Source organism: Diabrotica virgifera, chromosome 8, assembly GCF_917563875.1.
Source record: "Diabrotica virgifera virgifera chromosome 8, PGI_DIABVI_V3a".
Lineage (NCBI taxonomy): Eukaryota > Metazoa > Arthropoda > Insecta > Coleoptera > Chrysomelidae > Diabrotica > Diabrotica virgifera.
The window spans coordinates 81,269,608-81,290,631 of NC_065450.1; the positions used below are offsets into that span (position 1 = coordinate 81,269,608).

The following is a 21,024-nucleotide window of genomic DNA, read 5'->3' on the forward strand; positions in this document are numbered from 1 at the left end:
CAGAACTCATCTCATCGAACATCACATTGATGTGGGTTCGTCTAAGCCCTTCAGACAATACCAGTATCCATTGCCTCAAGCCTGGCATGAGAGCTTAGTTAAGGAGGTGGATGAAATGCTTAAGCTTGGTATTTTCGAGCAGAGCTCGTCTAGCTTTTGTAGTCCCTTATGGATGACAAAGAAGAAGGATGGGACTTTTCGTGTCTGTTTTGACGGACGTAAACTTAACAGCATTACGATGAATAGGGATGCCTATCCTATACCTCGTATAGATATCATCCTCACCAAGCTACAAAATGCTAAATACATTTCATCCATCGACTTAAAGGAGGCATTTCTACAGATCCCATTAAGCGAAGAGAGTAAGAAACTTACGGCTTTTGCAGTAAGTGGCAAAGGATTGTACCAGTTTACTACAATGCCTTTTGGTCTGGTGTCTGCTCCCCAGACTATGTGTAGATTAATGGATTTGGTAATAGGTCCTGCTTTAGATCCCTATTGTCAATATTATCTTGATGATATTCTAGTCATTACTCCTGATTTCGACACTCATATCTCTGTATTGCAACAGTTGTTTCAGCGTCTCAAAGATGCAAATTTGACTATTAACTTAGATAAAAGCAGCTTTTGTCGTGATTCTATTAAGTTTTTAGGATATGTTGTAGATTCTCATGGCTTACATACTGACCCTGACAAGGTGTCAGCTATTCGTGATTTTCCTGTGCCTAAAAATACCACCCAGGTCCGTCGATTGTTAGGAATGGTGGGCTATTATAAAAAGTTTGTTAAGTCTTATTCTACCTTGTTGTCCCCTATCACTGATTTGCTTCAAAATAGGAAAAAGGGACAAAACATTGTGTGGACTCCTGAAGCTAATGAAGCTTTCATTAAAATCAAGGAGGCTCTCACCAACTCCCCAGTTATGGTAGCCCCAGATTTCACTAAGCCTTTCTATTTGATGACTGATTGTTCAAACACAGCATCTGGTGGTGTACTCTATCAAATTGTCGATGGAGAGGAACACCCTATAGCCTATACAAGCAGGAAATTAAACAAAGCCCAGAAAAATTATACTACAACCGAAAAAGAGTTGTTAGCTATAATTACTGGTATTGAGCATTTCAGATATTTTCTGGAAGGTCGTTCGTTTACGGTCATAACTGACCATAGTAGTTTGGTGTGGTTACAGAGTATGAAGAACCCATCTCCTCGTTTGGCTAGGCGGATTTTAAAATTGGCACAATATGATTATAAAATTGTTCATCGTAAAGCTGCAGGTGTAGTAGTCGCTGATGCACTATCTAGAACTTTTGATATTAACTTGTTAGATTTATCTACTCTACAACCAGATGACTGGTATCGAAAAATGTTGGATGATGTCCAGAATGTTCCAGGTAAATTTCCTGATTTTAAAGTTGAGCATGGTGTTTTATATAAACATGTTTTAAGTTCTATGGATGCCCTTACGGGAATGTCTGAATGGAAGATAGTCGTTCCAACAGCAAATAGAGCAGAGGTTTTGGCCACTTTTCATGACCATCCTACTGCAGCTCATTTTGGCTTCTACAAAACTTACTGTCGTATATCTGAACTGTATTACTGGCCGAAGATGCGTCAGACTATTCGTAGTTATCTCGCCCGATGCAAAATTTGTGCTACGTGTAAGTCGACAAATCTTCCCCAACCAGGTTTAATGGGTAATTATCGACGGATTGATTTTCCATTCCAACTTATATCTTTAGATCTTATTGGTCCTTATCCTAGGTCGTATAAAGGTGTTCAATATGCCTTAGTAGTTGTTGATTACTTTACAAAATTTCCTTTGGTTCATACGATGTCTAAAGCAACTACTTCAGCCATTATCAAGTATCTAGAGAATGAAGTTTTCCTAATTTATGGTGTTCCACAGATCGTGTCATGCGACAATGGACCCCAGTTTACAGCTAAGGCTTTTCGCGATCTCATGTCTAAATATAATGTACAAAAGATCTGGTACAATGCGAACTATCATCCTCAAATTAATCACACTGAAAGAGTTAACAAATCAATCGTGACTGCTTTAAGATCATATTCTTTTCCTGATCAGAGAGCTTGGGATACTCATATCCACTCTGTAGTACAAGCTATCAGGACCTCTTCTCACGAAATAACCAAATGTCCTCCATCGTACTTAATGTTTGGTCGTCATGTTCCTCTTTCTGGTGATTATTTTGGTAAAATCTCAGAAAATGCCACTAATTTTCCTGCAATATCAGATAAGTTACACCGCTTAGAAGATATTCAGCATCTTCCTGATATATATGTGGATGTTCGCAAACGTTTGAAAGCATCTTATGACAGAAATAAGAGCCGTTATGACCTGAGAAAGCGAGCCTTATCTTTCAGAGTTGGAGATTCCGTTTTAAAGAAAAATTTTGTTAAATCTGATAAAGTAAATTTCCAATCTGCCAAGCTGTGTCAAAAATACATACCTTGCACCGTTATTAAGGTTATTTCTCCTTTGATCTATGAGTTGAAGGAAACCTCCACTGGCAGGAAACTAGGAAGGTTTCATGTCAAAGATTTACTTGAGGATAAGACTGTAGGTCCACATAACTTGTCTGATAATTCAGATGGTTCATCTTCAGATGAAGATTAAATCGTGTGAGACCAGTTTGTTATTTAAGATCTGCTTATTTATTTTGTTTACCTGGTTAACATCTGTTGTTGTGCCTTTTATCTTATTTTATCTTATCTTAATGTTGGTTAATATCTTAGTTTATGGACTTGTTCATTTTGCTGTTAGTTGTGTCTTGAAAGCCCAAACTGCCTATCATAGGAGTACAGAATGGATAATGGGAATTTTCCCCATCTTGAATTCTGAGTTAAATAAGTATTTATAGGGATAATTAGGAACACATTTCAAATATTTTCTTTGATTTATGGTTTTGTATAGGTTCGAACCAAAGCCATAAAGCTTAGGCATTCACTTAACTGTGTCGGTGTTTTAGCGTGGGTTCAGGATTGATCACCCTGGACTTGCGCCCTTCACTTGGCTCAGGAATATACCAATATCTATCAGTTTTCCTATAGTGTCTCTTAGGTTGAAATTAGAATGTGTCATATAGAATTGGATCGTTCTGGTATTCAGCAGTAAGTAAGTCTGTTTAACTTGGTTGTCATCTCCTATGTTATTATCTTTCAAATGATTTGAGTTGTAACATATCATATTACCTTATGTTTGGTTACCTGTCTCTCTACCACTTCCTTGGATTAGTTGATGTGAGTATTTGAGTTACCTTATTTGTCTCTCTACTGAACAGTATGTTAGTAGATGTCCTTCTGCCTTAAATATGAAAAGGGAGATGTGAGTTTATCTTTACCTTTACCTGAAGTGAGTTTAGCTTTATCTTTACCTTGAGTTTATCTCATACCTTTACCTTGATGAGTTTATCTCTTATCTATATCTTGATTGAATATATATCTTATCTTTATCTTGATTATTATAAAGTCCTAAGAATCTGTCCTTCTCTGTGCTTGTCGTGAGTAAAGAATTGGACCACGTCAATAGTACAGTTTAGGTATTACAGTTGGGATTTTATTATCTTTTACCTTGTGCATACCACAAGTAGATGTGGGCTTGCAATTATCTTTTTATACCTTTAGCATACCCTATACCATGAGTATAGTGGGCTTGCTAGTATCTTTATCTAGATTGTGTCTTCCTACCGTTATGAAAGCGAGTAGATGTTATGGATTATCGCTTACCTTGAGTTTTAGATGTTGTTGATATCCAGAACCATATCATATATGTTTAGGTTTGTAGTAATGTAGTTTCAACTAGTCCTGATGAATTCGTCCCTCATTGAACTCTTGGGTGATTAATAGAATCTGTTCGCTCTAGTGTCAATGTTGGGTAAAGTTGATAGGATGTGTTGTAGTTTGATTGTTGTGTATGGTTCTTGGTAATATTGTGTTAGAGGTTGTTAATAAACACCTGTAATTTAGTTTTAATAATGATTTACTAACACATGAGAATGTAGATAGTAAGTAGTGTTAAGAGTTGACTTACTCTATAAGGTTGTATAATTATATTTAGAATGTAAGTGATTAACGCGTAATTATTTGTTTTTCTCTATCTTTGGGTTTACTAAATTAAAGTAAATTATCTTGTTGTATCAGTTACACATCTCTTTTATGTTTTATACTTTCTGTATTACTGGCTGTATACTGGCTGTATTACTTCGTCTCGGTTTTTTGTTCCGTCTCCTCCGCAAATACTACGACTGTTGAGCTTACCATCATTATGTTTTTATACCACAACGTTACTCCTTTACCGTGTCCATCCTCAGGTTCGCCCTAGCGTCAGTCCGTTCTGGAAAATAAAAAAAAAGGAAACTTCTAGAAGTTTTCCTTTTTTTGTTGGAGATGAGGGAGAATGTAACGGTTACCCGTTGCCCTTCAATAATTTTTCTTCGCCCGCCTATGGCGACTGAGCAACCAACAGAGGTCGCTCCTCGGACTCGCTTGGCGCTGGGCAAGATCGTAAGCGAGGGATTTTAGTGTGGTCAGTATACTCGTCGCGGACACGTCTGAGATTTTATTCTCATTGTTTGTGACGGAATTGAAACCAAATGAAATGTAACTAAAAGGAAATCGAACGCCTAATACATGTGGGAAAACTAATAAATTAAACTTGAATACATCTGGAAACATACTCATATAAAAGAATTATATTTCACGCAACGCGACGTGTCCGCTGTTTCAGTAAGTACATAATGCATTTATATTATATCTCACATTTCTTCCTTGTAATATTCCATGCATCATTGTAGTCAGGTATTTCGTTAGATTGATTTACCACATACAATTATATATAATCCATATTATAATAATGATATTCATTCCCATTTGCAAAGGAACAGTTATTCAAGGTCATAAGTTTTATTGTTACATTTAAATTTCAATTTACTTCATGTGCTACCATTAGGCTTTTTGTCGTTTTTTTTATATAAAAAAATTTCCATAAGTATTATACAGCCTTCTGCACTCTGCGCATGTTCATACTTCGCGCGAGTCTGTCATGTCTACATTGAAGTAACTTCATAAATTTTGACATGAAACATACCTAACCTGAGTTTTTTGTTTTGGATCCCAGTGCAGTGAACTTGTACTGTATACATACTGTTATTAAGAATATAATTAAACTAGATAAACTTTATTTTAGATTCCGTTACATCCTCATTCAGTAACTTAGCCACAGTCAATTAGTGGTTTAATCATTTAGTTACCTTACCTCACTTAAAGTATGTACCAGCAATATTATTAGCAACTTTGCCATGGTTCACTCATAGAGTGTGCTGTTTTTGTTGAAGAAAACCACTACCTGAGTTGACAACATCCAGGATTCTCCAATAAGACTTACCCACCACAGCAGCCAACTAGCTTTGTTGTGCCAAAAGGATTTTTCCTAAGGACTTTCATTTTTTTAACCATCGGCTGTTGTATAAGATAAGTTCTTATTTACTTTAATTATTTACTTTAGGTAATCTAGATTTGTTACTCTGTAAACTAATTGTATATATACAAATAGGTGAACTAAGTGGTACATATTTTCGGGATAGATAGGTTTTAGGTCGTTGTTTTTTTTTCTTTCTTTGGTTCTATATAATTAGTAATTTGCTTAAATAAATCAAATCAGGTCTTCCTTTTTAATAATAACTATAAATCATTGTATCTTAAAATTTAATAGGAAATCGGGGGTAAACTTTTGTCGAGGTTTTAAAATAGGGAATATGTCTTGAAGGTTTTTACATTGTATATAGAGTCACTGACCCACTCATTTATATAAGTAATTTTGCTAGGTGAGATACATTTTTTTTGCAACCGTAGCTGTTATTGTAGTTTACCTAACTCACTCTAGGCTAGTTCAATTTAGGAAATACTTACTAACTTTTTAGTTGTAAGGACGTAGTGCTATTCTGACGGACTTTTGATTTGGATTTTGATTTTAATACCTTTGCTTGGCCAGTGATAGTGGATAATTGCTTGTTAAGTGGCCTTTGCGGTCCTATTTGATTTTTCCCCATCCACTATCACTGTTATTACGTTGCGTTATATGTAAATTGTTAAAATTTAACATTTATTGTTAATATATTTGTATGTATTAAGGTTGGTGTTTTATTTCAGTCTGTATTACCAGTATATGACATAGCAAGACAAGATCAGTATTTAGTATTTTGAATTTCAGGTGGTTGTAACCAGTGTCATAGAGTTCCTGTTGTTCGTTACTTCAAAATCTCGAACCTGTCCAACTTCTTGGTTCTGAGAGCCGAGTTGTCCGTTCGAGTTGGCGCCCTTTTTTCTTCTTCTTTCCTTGTTGTAACTCGATATTATTTTATCTCTAGCATTCTTATCTATTTTCCTTCCATTTTTGTATTAACAGTCTCATTTTCTTCCTAGTTACGATCATTTCATTACCAAATTTTCTTCTCATATCTCCAAAGCCAATATTCGGTGTATTGAAGCTAGCCCGAATACTCACTTGAGATTTAGCGTCTCTCTGCCCTTTTTATTTTTTTCCTGAGCTAAGCCCCTCTTCTTGTTGTCTTAAATCTCTTATCATTTATTTTCCCACTATTTTGTCAGTTCTTCTTTTTCTTTAAAAATCTCTATACCCAGAGTATAGAGGTTTCACATTTTCAGACTAGTCAAATCTTGGAATCGGGACTGCAGATCTTCTTTTAATGTTTGAAGGTGGAGGCAATATGTTTGAAGATCCTCAAAATCACCACAGGGAGATTTCAAGTTCGGGAATTTGGTCAGTTCTCTTCTCTGTATATTTTCTTTAAAAATAGATAGTTTGTCAATGAATCCTCCGACTATTCCTTTCGATTTGGTCATATTTATGTTCTTCCTTTATAGTTGCAGTTCGTTTCATTAATTTTTCCAAAAATATCTGATAAGTAGGTGATGTCATTTCGCTTCTCTTGTAGGGCAGTACTAGATGTGGAGTCAGGGGTCAGTAGTATTAAGAAATTCAATAACAGTGTCCATGAGACTGAAGAGCTGCCGTAAGTAATTACCTTTAGAAAGCCAGCTGACTTCCATAAGTAGTAGTAATGTATTAAATATCTCATCATTTTCTTCACAAAGTGTACGAAATATTCGATCATTCTTTGGTTGGATTTAATTTCATTTACTGCATCTATGACAAGACGACCAGTCTATTTCGGCCGTTCGCTTTTTGTTCGAGTCAGATCAGCAGAGTCGGTATCTAATTTCATCATTCTTATCCCACTTCTATCTCTTTCTCTTTTTTGCAGATGTTCGCATAATACGAAAGCTAGATCAAAGGAAAATGCAGAATGTATTATAATGTACCTATTACTTACCTATAGAATTAAATTGTATCATGATTAATATCACTCTGTTACTAGACGAGATGTTTGTGTTATTATTACCTGCATTGGTATACATAATATTATATTTACTTTTTATTATCCTATGGATATCCAGTCGAAAGTATTGTATTTTTTCTCAATTACCCATTTCTCGTTTCCCGTATCCTAATCGCCCCCTTATCTCTATTGCTTCCCATATCGACCCCTTTGCTCTAACGCACCCCATACCGCCCCCTTTGCTCTAACGCCCCCCTGAACATTTCAAATCGCCCCCAGGGGGCTATCGCCCCCCGGTTGGGAATCACTGGCCTAGATTATACTTCCAGAAGCCGATGGAAATTGAATGGACAGTTTAGCAAGAATTGAATTGTTAATTAAAAATTTACGGTCGCTGTAACAACCACCATAATTATGATACATAAGAATAGCTATGATTTTTGTAGAGAAGGGTACTGTATCTATCCACTATAACTTTACAGAATTGAAATTGGACCATTTAAACTGCCTCAGGAATATTTTAAAATTATAATAAATTTTTTGGCTTATAAACAAATAGAATATCTCGGGAAATATTAAAATAAATTAAATCATGAAAACGTTATTGGAAAAAAAGCGACAGGACGCTTCTTTCAAAAAGAAAAAATGTTTAATTGTGATGAGTGGCTCCTGAGTTACAACTGGTCAAATTTGACCGGCATTTACGACAAAGATATAAACAATAGGATCATAATTTTAGAACCATCCCCTTTTTGTGTTTGTCCTCTTTGTATACACCAATTTTCATATCTTTAAAATACTCATAATGTATATTATTATAATAAAAACTATCGATATTACGGGTGAAAATTGACAATAATAGCAAAATTTCAATCAAAAATTAGGTTGGAGAAAATGCAATCTCAAAGTTCAAAATCGGTCTACGCTAAAAAAAATGCATTTTCTCGGCTTTCCATGACGCAATTTTCTTTATTCTTCTTTTTTTCCAAGTAACTCGAGTAGAGCCATCTAACTAACGCCTTATTAAATGTCAAACTTGCTTTTGTTTTGTTATAATATATTAATTTATTTATAAGAAAGGAAAACTACATATTTTTTCCAGTTGTAGACTTTTTTAGAAAAACTTACTACAAGTGTAGCTTTTAACGTTAAAAACACAAATATTCTCATTTGAAAGCTGTATAATTATTGCGGGTAACAATCTTTGCGGGTAATAAACAAAAATGCGGGTCAACTTTGACCGGTTGTATCTTAGGAACCACTCATCAAAATTAAACGTTTTTGAAGTTATACCGGCGATACCGCCTTTACCGGCGATAGAGGGTGATTTTTTTATATGTTAAAACCTATCAGCCCGGCGCATGCGCATTATAACTTTGTTCTGATTGGATGTTCAAATGACATGTCAAAAATTATCCGATATGGCAGCTGTGGTTTGGAGGTAAAGGTAAACAAATGTATAATATATTAGTTTTATTGTTGTGAGGACAAAAACAAAAAAGTTTATAATATTGTAGTGACTTTTAAATAGTTTTTAAAAGCAACAGGTACGTAATAATTGTTAATGTATCACGGGTATAAACCTACCTATTTGATCTGCCAAAATACATAGTATGTAATACTTTTATTTATATAATTTGATTAACATCAAAATTTCTATCAATATTCACCTAATATATTGTTTTTTTACTCTATGTTTTGTTGTATTTTTTCAATTCTAAATCATTTCAATTCAAAATTAAAATAATTTGATCAATTTTCAAAATATCAAAATATCACAAGTTTAATCCGTTTAGTTAGTCGATCTTCGTAAATAATGACACATAGTGTCTGTGACTAAGCGGAGAAGGCGAATGAATTCCAATACCAACCGCTCTTATCAGCGCTGGTTCGAGTCCCAATAGAAACTTTCTTTTTTGTTTTTTTTAATACATTTTATGATTGTAAGTATATTTATTATATAATTGTATTTCCAGAAAATACGTATTTAGTTAAAAAAATTTTCGACAATTAATGTTCAGACATCATTTGTGGCTTGTTTAATGTGTTTGTGTGTGTTTTATTCTTTTATTATTTTAATTTTTGGCACTGTTCTAATAAAAATGTTTGAGAAGTAGTTAGTATAAATTAGTTTAATATTTAAACAAAATATAAATAAAAAGTATATTAATTTCGTTTAAATCATATAATAGAAGTATAACTTCTTACGTGCGTACAAAGTACACACACATTCTTTTTTTCTTTGAAAACAAGCGTCCTGTCACTTTTTTTCCAATACCGTTTTCCTGATTTAGTTTAGTTTAATATTACCCGAGATATTCTATTTATTTATAAGCCAAAAAATTGTTTATAATTTTAAAATATTCCTGAGGCCGCTTAAATAGTCAAATTGCAATTCTGTAAAGTACGTTAGATAGGTACAGTGTTTTTTATACAAAAATTATAGTTATTATTATGTATCATAATTATTGTGGTTATTATAGCGACCGTAAATTTTAAATTAACAATTTAATTGTTGCTAAACTTTTCATTGAATTTCCATTGGCTTCTGGAATTATAATCTATACGAAACGAGCTTTTATAATACCAAGTTATTTAATTATTGATAAACAATTACTTATCTAAAATTTTAGTTGAAGATTAAAGATTTTGTTGGAAAAACCCGCATTTTCCGGGGAAAATTTTCGTCAAAATAAATCGGAAAAAACATGTCTATGCAGAATTTAATTACGGTGAATTTTTATTTGGGTGTTTTTGTGTAAAGTTAAAATCTTTGTAGTTATAGAGCAAAAATAAGAAAACACGATTTTCGGGTGCCATTTTGTTTATAAAAAAAGTAGCACACTATCTGCGGACTCGATTCCAGCAATAAAATTGCTGGTAAATATCTTTTCCCAAAAATGGCATATTCTTCGAAAATCTGCCCAGAATATTTATGAAAGTAATTCCGAAATGTATGAACAATATACGCTTTTAATGGTTCATGGAAACCTTTTCGGCATTTGGAACCACAGTGCAGGAAAATAAGGGATCACTATCCACTTCGCTCAGATTTTCACAGATCTTGCTAAAATTTATATGACACTCTTAGACAGAATTTTTTGTATGACTGATAATTGGTAAGATATCCACGTTGATTTTCTTACCCAGGATATTCCACACTTTTTGACAGACAAACGTTAAGAAATGTCATTTCGATACCATATTGGCGTTTATTGAAATTCAGATACCGTTTCCTAAACGTGTGCTGCCGTGCTAAGCCCAAAGGCGGTAACTGATTTTTTATCTAAAATGAGATTTTTGTATTTTTAGGTAGAATAGGGTATTTAGTATATATTTATAAAGTCTTTGGAGTTGTAAAAGCATTATATTTTAAATAAAATTGCAATTTTGTTAGCGGTATCTACACTTTTCAGTTAAAATACTAAGCCATTTGGCGGTAAATGTTAAATACTATGGCGTTTTGACGGTATCTGATACAGTTGCCGTCTATACACCTTAGCATATTGCATTAACCGCTAATCTACTTTAAAGAATGCTACGCCTGCATTTAGAAACCGCCAAATCGCCTTAGTATTACGAAGTAAATTCGGCCTAACTTTACAAGGTTAAATTATTGTTTTAGTTAAAACAGTTGTGTTAGTAAAAGAAATAATTAGCGAGGATGATGAGAACTTTTCTGGCATTACACTGGCGAAGCGTCCATGTAACCACTGTTACCATTGGTAACAGTTAAAAATCTTGCAAATAAATATTTTATGACGCTGAATAATTCTATGTACCAATATCTTTACCAATAGAAATATATTATTATATTATGTGGTAACAGTAACTAACTCAGTAAATAGCCAACTACTCGTAGACACGAAAATATTGGCAAGTTTATGTGACTCAGTTTCACTTTATTATACTCTGTTACCAGACTCATTTCTGGTTACAATGGTTATATACCCACGCTGGCGCTCGGGACCGGCTAGTGACTGAAAATTTAGAAGAAGCGACGGCATAAGCGCGCTGTGTATCAGTAGCGCTGTTACCAAATTTAAAATTGGTGACAGTACCTATAAGAAGTGTGCGTGCAGTTAACCATGGATGAGTGTCGCTTCTTAATCGATCAACTACTTGAAAAGTAATTCTCCTTGTATAATTTTGAAGAAAAAAATGAGATTAAAAAGAAAGACCTATTTTAAACAATTTAAAAAAGGAATCAAAAAAAGTAGTTCGATATTTTAAATTTAGTTGGTACACAGTGAATATCCTTGGTTATATTATGGTTGCAAGAAAAACATACTGTATTGTTGGCCATGTCTTCTGATTTCTACAGAAAAATGGGTGGATCAGGTTAACGATTTAAATAGTGTTAGATTTTTAAAAAGGTGACATGAAATTTCTCCGTTACCTACATGTAAGATGATACCCAATTTGATTCAGTTTGGCAAAACAAAAATCAAAAGTTCTCTTAACCAAGCTTTTAAAGCAAATACATATTGCTAAACATAATAAATTTGTTAAAATAATAGATAGGTATATCCTTAGCACACTTATAATAGATACTGTATCTTTTTGGGCCAAACAAGAACTAGCGTTTCGTGGTCATTTTGAGTGCGACGACTCTGACAATCCAGGAAATTACAGGGAATTGTTGACATTAATTGCCAAAAAAGATCAAAAATTTTGTCAACATCTAGAATCATCTGTTTTTTCGAGAGTTTCAAGTGATATACAAAATGATATTATTGAAGCTACACTCACCGGCACAAAATTCCGCCACCCAAAATTTTTGATTTTGACAATTTATAACTTTATTATTTGTACTCCGATTTTCAAGATTCTTACACCAGTTTGTAGGTACATGTATTCATATTGTTTGGTATTATTCCGGTAACAAAAAATTTTGCTTGCATGTCATTGTACAGGGGTGAAAGGAAGCGTTGTATTTTCTCCTAATTTTAAAAAATTCTTTGGAAAAATCGAATAGCTGATTTTGTTTCATAGTCCTGTCATATTTTCCCGGAGGCATCAGCAACATTTTTTTTAATTATCCGAATATCTTTTTTCTTGTAAGAGCTGTACCATTTTTTGTAAATAAAAACACTGATTGACTCATACAATTGAGGTTGGATTGATAAGATTAGAACGGCCCGCATGCAGCCCAGATCTCAATCATATTGAGCATTTATGGGATAAATAAAAAAAGCTATTTTCCGTCATCCTAGGCCTCTATAAAATTTGATACAGTTATGGCCCTGGTAGAGGAATAACGGGCTATTCCCCAGGCAAGGAAAACACATCTTTATTAGATGTTAAACAGATTGCGAGCAGTCGTTGCTACAAGAGGTGGACATAACCGCTATTGAATTGTTTTGTTTTGTTTTGTTGTTAAATTTGTTTTGTTTTGTTAATTTTAGTGCGTTTGATATTTTTAATTAAATAAACCTTCAAAGCAGTGTTTTTAATTACAGCTCTTACAAGAAAAGAGATATTCAGATAATTCAAAAAACAAGACCTTAGTGATACCTCCAGGATAATACAAAAGGAGTATGAAACAAAACCAGCTCTCCAATTTTTCCACAGAATTTTTTTAAATTAGGAGAAAAAACAACGCTTACATTCACCCCCGTATAATGCCATCTAAGCAATTTTTTGTTACCGGAATAATAGTAATTGACATCAATACATATACCTACAAACTCTTGCAAGGATCTTTAAAATCGAAGTACAAATAATAAAGTTATAGATTGTCAAACTTAATCAAAAATTTTGGGTGGCGGAATTTTGTGCCGGTGAGTGTATATATACATTTAGCCATATTTTCATTTTTTTAAATAAGATTTTTTGCATCTGGTTTTGGTAACACTTCAGAAAAAGTCACGCGTCGCCACTGAGGCAGTAAGAGATTTTCACATTTAAAAATATTCCTTTTTTTTTAATTAGGTGTTAAAAACTTAATAATATATCCACACGCTGTCCACAAGCATTTTTAGAAAAAGAGACTTATAATATTTTGTTTTTTTTAGAAAATCAAGTAGAGTCGAGTAAGAGTTGTGGAACATGAGGTGAAACCACTGAAGACAATATTATAGAATATAGAAAGAGGACAATTTATTGTAAAGTAATTACAAGAGGTGAAAAAAAATTATGTTCAACCTGTATCAGCCTGTACAACAGGCGCAAGGTTTGTTTCATACTTAAAGTTTTCTGTAAAAGCCTGTGTTGGTCGTACATGGGATTAGCAGTTCCATTGATTGCATTTTTTTTTGTTTAAATACAAGCTATTATCATTGTTTAACTAGACAATATCTAGTAGTCTAGTTATATAATGCTATTATAAATAGGTAAAAGACAATGTGATCATATTTTAATCATAACATATAACTAGTTTGTACAATACAACTAATAAAATGTTAAAATTTGCCCTAATTACATTAAGTAATGGTATTTTAATACCCAATATGATATTGTGAAATACCCAATAATATAACAATGCATAATAATATTAGGGTAGGTGTCGGCTATCATAAAAATGTTAAAGTTGTTTAATAACATGTCGTAAATAAATAACGAACCTTTGCCGCTAAGAATATAATAGCTGAAAATAGAAAGTGAAAAGTATGGTTTACAATCACATTCACAGTTCAAGAATTCTTTAAAACGCTTAACATCAGCAGATAACAATTTGAAGGGATTCTGTATTTTCCTAGTATAAGTACAGTTTCGCCTAAATTATTGGACGCACTATAAAAGATTTTATAAAAAATGTTAATTATGAGGTAATATCATTGTAATACTAAATAGGTTTTTCGGTATGTACCAGACACAAGGTATGTTGTTCGGTTGTCTATTTAATTGTCTATATTGAATCACAAATGGAACATTATTATTAATGAACCAATATGTATTTATTGAATCTTGAAAGAAAACAGATATAACGACAACTAAATATTGTCAATTTGTTGTTGTCATATCGTGGCTCAACAAAATAATAACATTTAATAGTACTTTAATTCTTTCAATTTAATAAACTTTAATACACAGAAAAGCTTTTTATTTCATATCAATCACAACTGTAAACCACATACCGCTAATAGGCTTCGTATTATAGTAAGTTTTGATAAAACGTTTTAGCGGTATCTACCTCTTTTTATACAAAACTTTGTTTTAAAATATAATTAATGGTTCCCTTAATAAACTGCGGCATATATTAATGCAATAAATCTATTAGCTAGTCCATAAAACCCTAACGGGCCAAAATTGTAGCATTCAATTTTGAAATCGATTTTGCCACCATTTTTTCAAATGTTAGTTACCGCCTTTGGGCCTAGCACGGCAGTGTGGGACGGTACGTTTTCAAATTTATGATATTGAAAATTGCACTTAAAACTGATTCTTTAACTTCTATAACTCATAAAAAATAAGAACTTTTACTCAACATAACCAGAATTACCTCTCTGAAAAGTTTCAACCATGTTAACTGAAACCACTTTCACATAAGAAAAGTACAGGCGTATTTTATTTCATAACAGGTAATCATTTTTTAGCTTAAGAATGTAAAAACATTTATATGCACTCAAACTTGTATTGTATTGTTGATGCGGCTATGTGTAAAACAAATTTAAGTACCTGCTAGCTTTGGAGGTAGTTTCGTTGGCCTAGTTAGAGAAGAAGTATTTGAAATAAAAATTTCTCTAATGATTTCAAACCTCCTTAAATAAAATGCCACATGAAAAACACATACTGCGTGCTAGCTAGACTTATAACAAATATATTTACATAGTGGCACTTAGACATAAATTTCAAATAATAGCACTAATTTAATTATTATCTTTGATTTTACCTATCATTAATTATCATCATCAACAGCTATTCCATACATCGTCATATGTAAGCCTCCCTTAGGTATGTCCATTCATATCTGCTGTTTGCTGTTTTTTTTTTGCATCCATTCGTGGTCAGCTATTCGCTTATCATCAGTAGAAACTTGCTTGACGTCTGCCTCTACTTCTTTTGCTTGTCCTTGATCGCCATTCGAGAGTTTACTTTGTCCAGCGGTTGTCTTCCATTCTTCCGATGTGCCTGCCCAGTTTCATTTTAACATGGCGATCTTCTGGATCACATCTGTCATTTTGATCGTTTTTTATCTCTTCACTGGACTTGCGATCACTGAGCTTAATGTTGAGTTTCCTTAGGTTCATAGTTCTCTAAATGACTAGACGTTTGTGGACTATGCTGTTGTTAAAAACCCAAGTTTCAGTTCCGTATCATTAATTAACATAATTTTAATTCATCACTATTTAATTAAATAAATGAACTTTAACTTTAATTTCAGTCAAAACAATTCTCTTAGAGGACACATAGATACATTGTGTTAACTTACTTAAAACTACATATCTTAAAGGCTCTGCCGTTAAGAAGTAATTGTCATTAATCAATTGGATTAGTTGATCTTCGCTCTCACCATAACACCACGTGCATTTCGAGCAGGGATGTGTATATCCCCTTTATCATTTAAAAAAATAATGTATTCGACAGTTACTTGATGGAAGTTCATTTTATCTAACAATAAAACACTGAAAACTTTTTTGTAGAAATGTTAGGGTATAGGAAGTCTAATGCTCATAATCTTATTGAAGGTTTTTATTAAAACAGTTTTCAGGCAACCGGTTTCGGCGCTTACAGTTTATACGCCATCATCAGGCCTTTTAAGAAACTGAATAAGCTAAAATAAATAAGCTGTTAAAAAATACAGTTGCCCTAGGTTAAATTATATGTTTAACTCTAACAACTAGTAACAAGTTAATAAAAAGTTTCACAATGGTGTTTCAACAGACCAGTACTACTCTGATGTTAACTGTTTAAGTCAGTATATGATATATAAAGTATTAATAATGATATTGTCAGTGTACACTGTAATTTTCTTGTACTGATATGTAGGTACCAATAATATCATTATTAATACTTTATATATCATATACTGACTAACACAGTTAACATCAGAGTAGTACTGGTCTGTTGGAACACCATTGTGAAACTTTCTATTAACTTGTTACTTGTTGTTAGACTTAAACTTAAACTTAACCTAGGGCAACTGTATTTTTTAACAGCTTATTTATTTTAGCTTATTCAGTTTCTTAAAAGGCCTGATGATGGCGTATAAACTGTAAACGCCGAAACCGGTCGCCTGAAAATTGTTATAGTAAAAACCTTCGATAAGATTGTGAGCATTAGACTTCCTATACCCTAACATTTATACAATGTGCTCATATCAGCAGCTTGTTCATCATTTGAAAACTTTTGTTTTCGATACTTCCACAGAATTTATTATAAAACTATGTGACTACAGCTGTTGCAGCAGAGTACCTGTCTCAAGTGATTTATTTTATTATGTGTTTGCACTTTAAAGTCTTGAACTAAAAAGGTCAAGGAGCGGGGAGCTGTGTGTGTCAATTTGGTCATTCAGAATTCTATCCGTATTTTTCAATTTATTAATTTCCATAGATTCTAATAAAGATAGCTTATGGCCTTTATTTTGAATATAAAGAATTTTAAACTGTTCATTAAAAGAATGATTATGATCTAGAAGGTACCCAAGTAGCAATTTTTCGACACATTGGTTGTCAGTACAAACAAATGCACTGTATATAACGTTGCCCGAGAGCATTTTCAGTTGTTTCGGCCAACGTCCCCTATCCCGACTGACATTACGATGTTACAACTTTAAGTAATACCTTTAGTTATACGGGCAACTAATTTATTACCATTGTGACAACTACATATCACAGTTCAGTTTTTTCAACAATCGCAACGACTTAAAAACGTTATAATGCTAAACTAATTTACGCCCTGGCCGATTTGGGTTTTCTGGCCGACTCTGAAGTTGTCTGTCACGACCCTAGGTGTTGTTCTAGGTGTGTGACACCTTTGCGGCAACTTCAGAAGGAGAAAAAGGATTTACTTTATAACCTTATTTTTTTCTTATTATTATGTTTTATTTTGCTGGAAATTTTCGATTTATTTAACAACCTGTTTGTTTGTTTTTTTAATAGCTAGTTTCCATTCCATTGTCCACTGTTTTATCAGTAGATTTGATAATCTTAATCTTTCAATCTTTGTATCAGCTTTGCTAGACGGGGTTGCCAGGTCAGTTTTTACTCTTTCAGTAGTTTTGCTTTCACAAAATCAGTAGATTCTTTTTAGGCCATGTAAATACAGTATACTTATACAGTAAACTGCATATCCGTCTTAACTGTCCCAAGAGGAATTCCAAAAAATTGGAAACCTAATTATTCCAAAACAACAACTGGTAATTACCATTTTTTAGCTAAAATCTACTAAATCAAAAACTAAAATATACTTAAGGATTTTTGGGATATATTTGGGATTTTTGATAATAAAAACAACAGCTAACTTAAGGGGATAGGCGCAAAATGTCGCCCGTTAAAATGTTCAATGTATTTTAAATGTTTTCATTTTTTGCGAATCCTGAGAAAACTAATAAGTATTTTGAAAAATTTAAACGCAGAAAGAAAGATTAAGTTATTCCGAGGACCGAAAGTCCCTGAAAACTTCTATAATGTTTATTTTAATAAGTTACAGGGGTGAAAAAAAGACAAAGTGTAAAAAAAGACAAAATGTAGTGTCATTTTAATTCCAAATATCTCATTCAAAAGAAACGTTTTGGTTTTTCTAAATAATGCAGTCTTTCATTCTGCGTTTAAATTTTTCAAAAATACTTATTATAGTTTCCTCATGATTCGAAAAAAATGAATAGGTACATTTAACAACTAGAATATTTTCTCATCCACTAATTTTAACAGCTGCATGTCTGGATCAAATTCTTCAAACAATTGTTTCACATTTAACATTAGAAACACGTGAACACAATATTTTGTGTTTTGCAAAGTTACATACGTTTAGATATTTTAGTTTTCCATCGTTAGCTTCTAATAGGCTCACCGAATGCCAGAACTCTTCAATAACACCTGAAATACTGCTTGCACTGTTACTTGAAATCTGCAAGTTTGTTACACAAGAATCCAGTTTCATTTCTCTGTAATATTCATCATCTACGTCCTGAATCTTATTTTCGGTCTTATTTTCGGATTTGGAAATTGTAACCAAATGTGTGAAAATTAATTTAGAAATGGGGTAAATACTATTAAAAAGCAAATTTTATTTTAGTCATAACAAAATGTTGAAATATACCAAAAATCTACTAAAAAATATTACCTACTAGAATATTTTAAAAAATATCAAAAATCTACCAAAAAAGTAGAAATCTCCTAAATGTGGCAACGCTGTTAAGGAGAATGCTACACTTTTGACACTGGTCACATGACCTCTCTGTCACCCAATAAGAGGGTGCGTTCTAAAATGGTTGGGATAGTCAGCGCGGCCGGGTTTGGTTGGCGATTGGACTTCTAAGTTGTCTTATCGGTCTATGGTTGGTAATAAGGTATTTTTTTAGTAATCTTGGTAATATTGTTTAATGCACCATTTTGGTTTTACTTGAGATTTTTGGGATGTAAAGAAAATGAAAACACAGAATATAAAAAATGCAGGCATTTTCTGATACCTTTAAAAGCACCATCAAAACATTAAATTTATACAGAACATCTTTAACATAAATTTTGACTTTTATATTAAAATTTAATTATTTTAAATTTGCATATTTTTTGTCAAAAATGTCGTAAAAAAGTAGCGCGTGTGTTTCTTAAAGGTGAAATATCCATATTTGACGGTAATCTGAGATACGTTTATAAATTTCAGATCAGGTAATTTTGTTATGTCCTTTATGTATTTATATAAATTTAAATACCTAATACGATGTCAAAATAGTTACCTTTTTGGTTTTCGCATTCACCATACAGGTGTTAAAAATATAGGTAAAAAAACATAACTAGTCTGACTCCTAGAGCAACCATTGCACGCGCAGGTTCTTTTTATAGTCGCTTCAGTTGTCTTATGCAACGCTTACGAAACGATGTTGCTTCATAGGAGGTTGCCTAGGCAACGTCAAGACAACTCAAAAATCGTCCACCAAATTAGTGCAGAATAGGGTCGTCTTCTAGGCAATGACAACGTTGTAACAAAACGTTGCCACGCGGTAGACAACGTTGTCGCGTCGACAAATTGCTACTTGGGTAAAGTTCGTATGTAGAATCTGTTTTTCTATTGTTGAAATCCATTTTGTGTTCTGCTATCCGTTTATCAAAGGTTCTGCCAGTTTGACCGGATGTAAGTTTTCGGAGAGTCACTACAAGTCAGTTTGTAAACACCACTCTGTATTTATTTTCTCTTTCGGCTCTTATTGTTCTTAATGTATTTGATTAAGTTGTTGTTAGTTCTAAAAGCTGGTGTTCTTTCTTTCTTTTTTATGTATCTGACTATGTTTGTTGATATCTTCCTTGAATATGTGACAGACCAAAAGGTACTGAGTTCTTTCTGTGGTAGCGAATAGACCAATTTCAGAGCTTTCTTATGGAGTTTTTGGTTTAAACACAACCAACAAACAATTAACAAAATTTTAAACCAAAAACTCCATAAGAAAGCTCTGGAATTAGTATATCTACTACCACAGAAAGAACCGAGTAACTTCTGTTCTATCACATATACAGATAAGATATCAACAAAAACAGCCAGATACATAAAAAAGAAAGGAATGACACCAGCTTTCAGAACTAATAACACCTTAAGCAAATACATTAGGAACAATAAGAGCCGAAATAGAAATCAACTACAAAGTGGTGTTTACAAACTGACTTGTAGTAACTGTACGAAAACCTACATCGGTGAAACTGGCAGTACCTTTGACAAACGGATAGCAGAACACAAAATGGCTTTCAAAAATATAAAAACAGATTTTACATACGCACTTCACCTTTTAGATCATAATAATTCTTTAATGAACAGTTTCAAATTCTTCTTATTCAAAATAAAGGCTTTAAGCTATCTTTATTAGAATCTATGGAAATTAATAAATTTAAAAATATAATTCTGAATGACCAACTCGAGATAAACAGCTCCCCACTCCTCAACCTCTTTAGTTAAAGACTTTAAAATGCAAACACAGTAAAATAAATCACCTGAGAAAGGCACTCTGCCGAAACAGCTGTAGTCACCTAGTTTTATAATAAATTTTGTGGAAGTATGGAAAACAAAAGTTTCCTTTATTATTTGTTTTTTTCTTTTAACATCGACACAATTTCATAACGCTCATAAATTTAAATGCTTAAACGATGTATTTTAGCAGTCTTTTGACCCATTTCTGTGGCTGGTTCTAATTTAGATGTAAGTCGTTAGTATCCACATGCTTACACAAGGTAGTTTAGTGGCACATTTAGTGCCCATCTACAAAAAAGGAGACAAAACATAATGCGCGAATTACAGAGGAATTTCACTCTTAAACACGGCATGTAAAATCCTCTCAAACATATTTCTTAGTAGATTAACCCCTTATGCTGAAAATGTCCTAGGAGAATATCAAGCCGGTTTTAGGGCAAACAGATCCACAATAGATCAACTATTCACGCTGAGACAGCTTCTAGAAAGGGGATGGGAGTATAACAGACCCATAAACAATCTCTTCATAGACTTTCGACAGGCATATGACAGCGTAGAAAGAAGCCAATTATGAAATGTCATGACG

General features: G+C 33.0%; 1 protein-coding gene and 1 long non-coding RNA gene across 4 annotated transcripts in view; one reads left to right on the forward strand and one right to left on the reverse strand.

The window, feature by feature from the left end:
* The window catches only part of LOC114337564 (sodium- and chloride-dependent glycine transporter 1), a 175,052-nt gene that overhangs the window by 111,740 nt on the left and 42,288 nt on the right, over nt 1-21,024 (reverse strand). The window lies entirely within an intron of this gene.
* Nucleotides 3,065-6,149, forward strand: LOC126890729 (uncharacterized). Its single transcript, XR_007700432.1, has 2 exons — nt 3,065-4,746; nt 5,207-6,149. It is a non-coding gene; the product is annotated as an uncharacterized LOC126890729 (long non-coding RNA).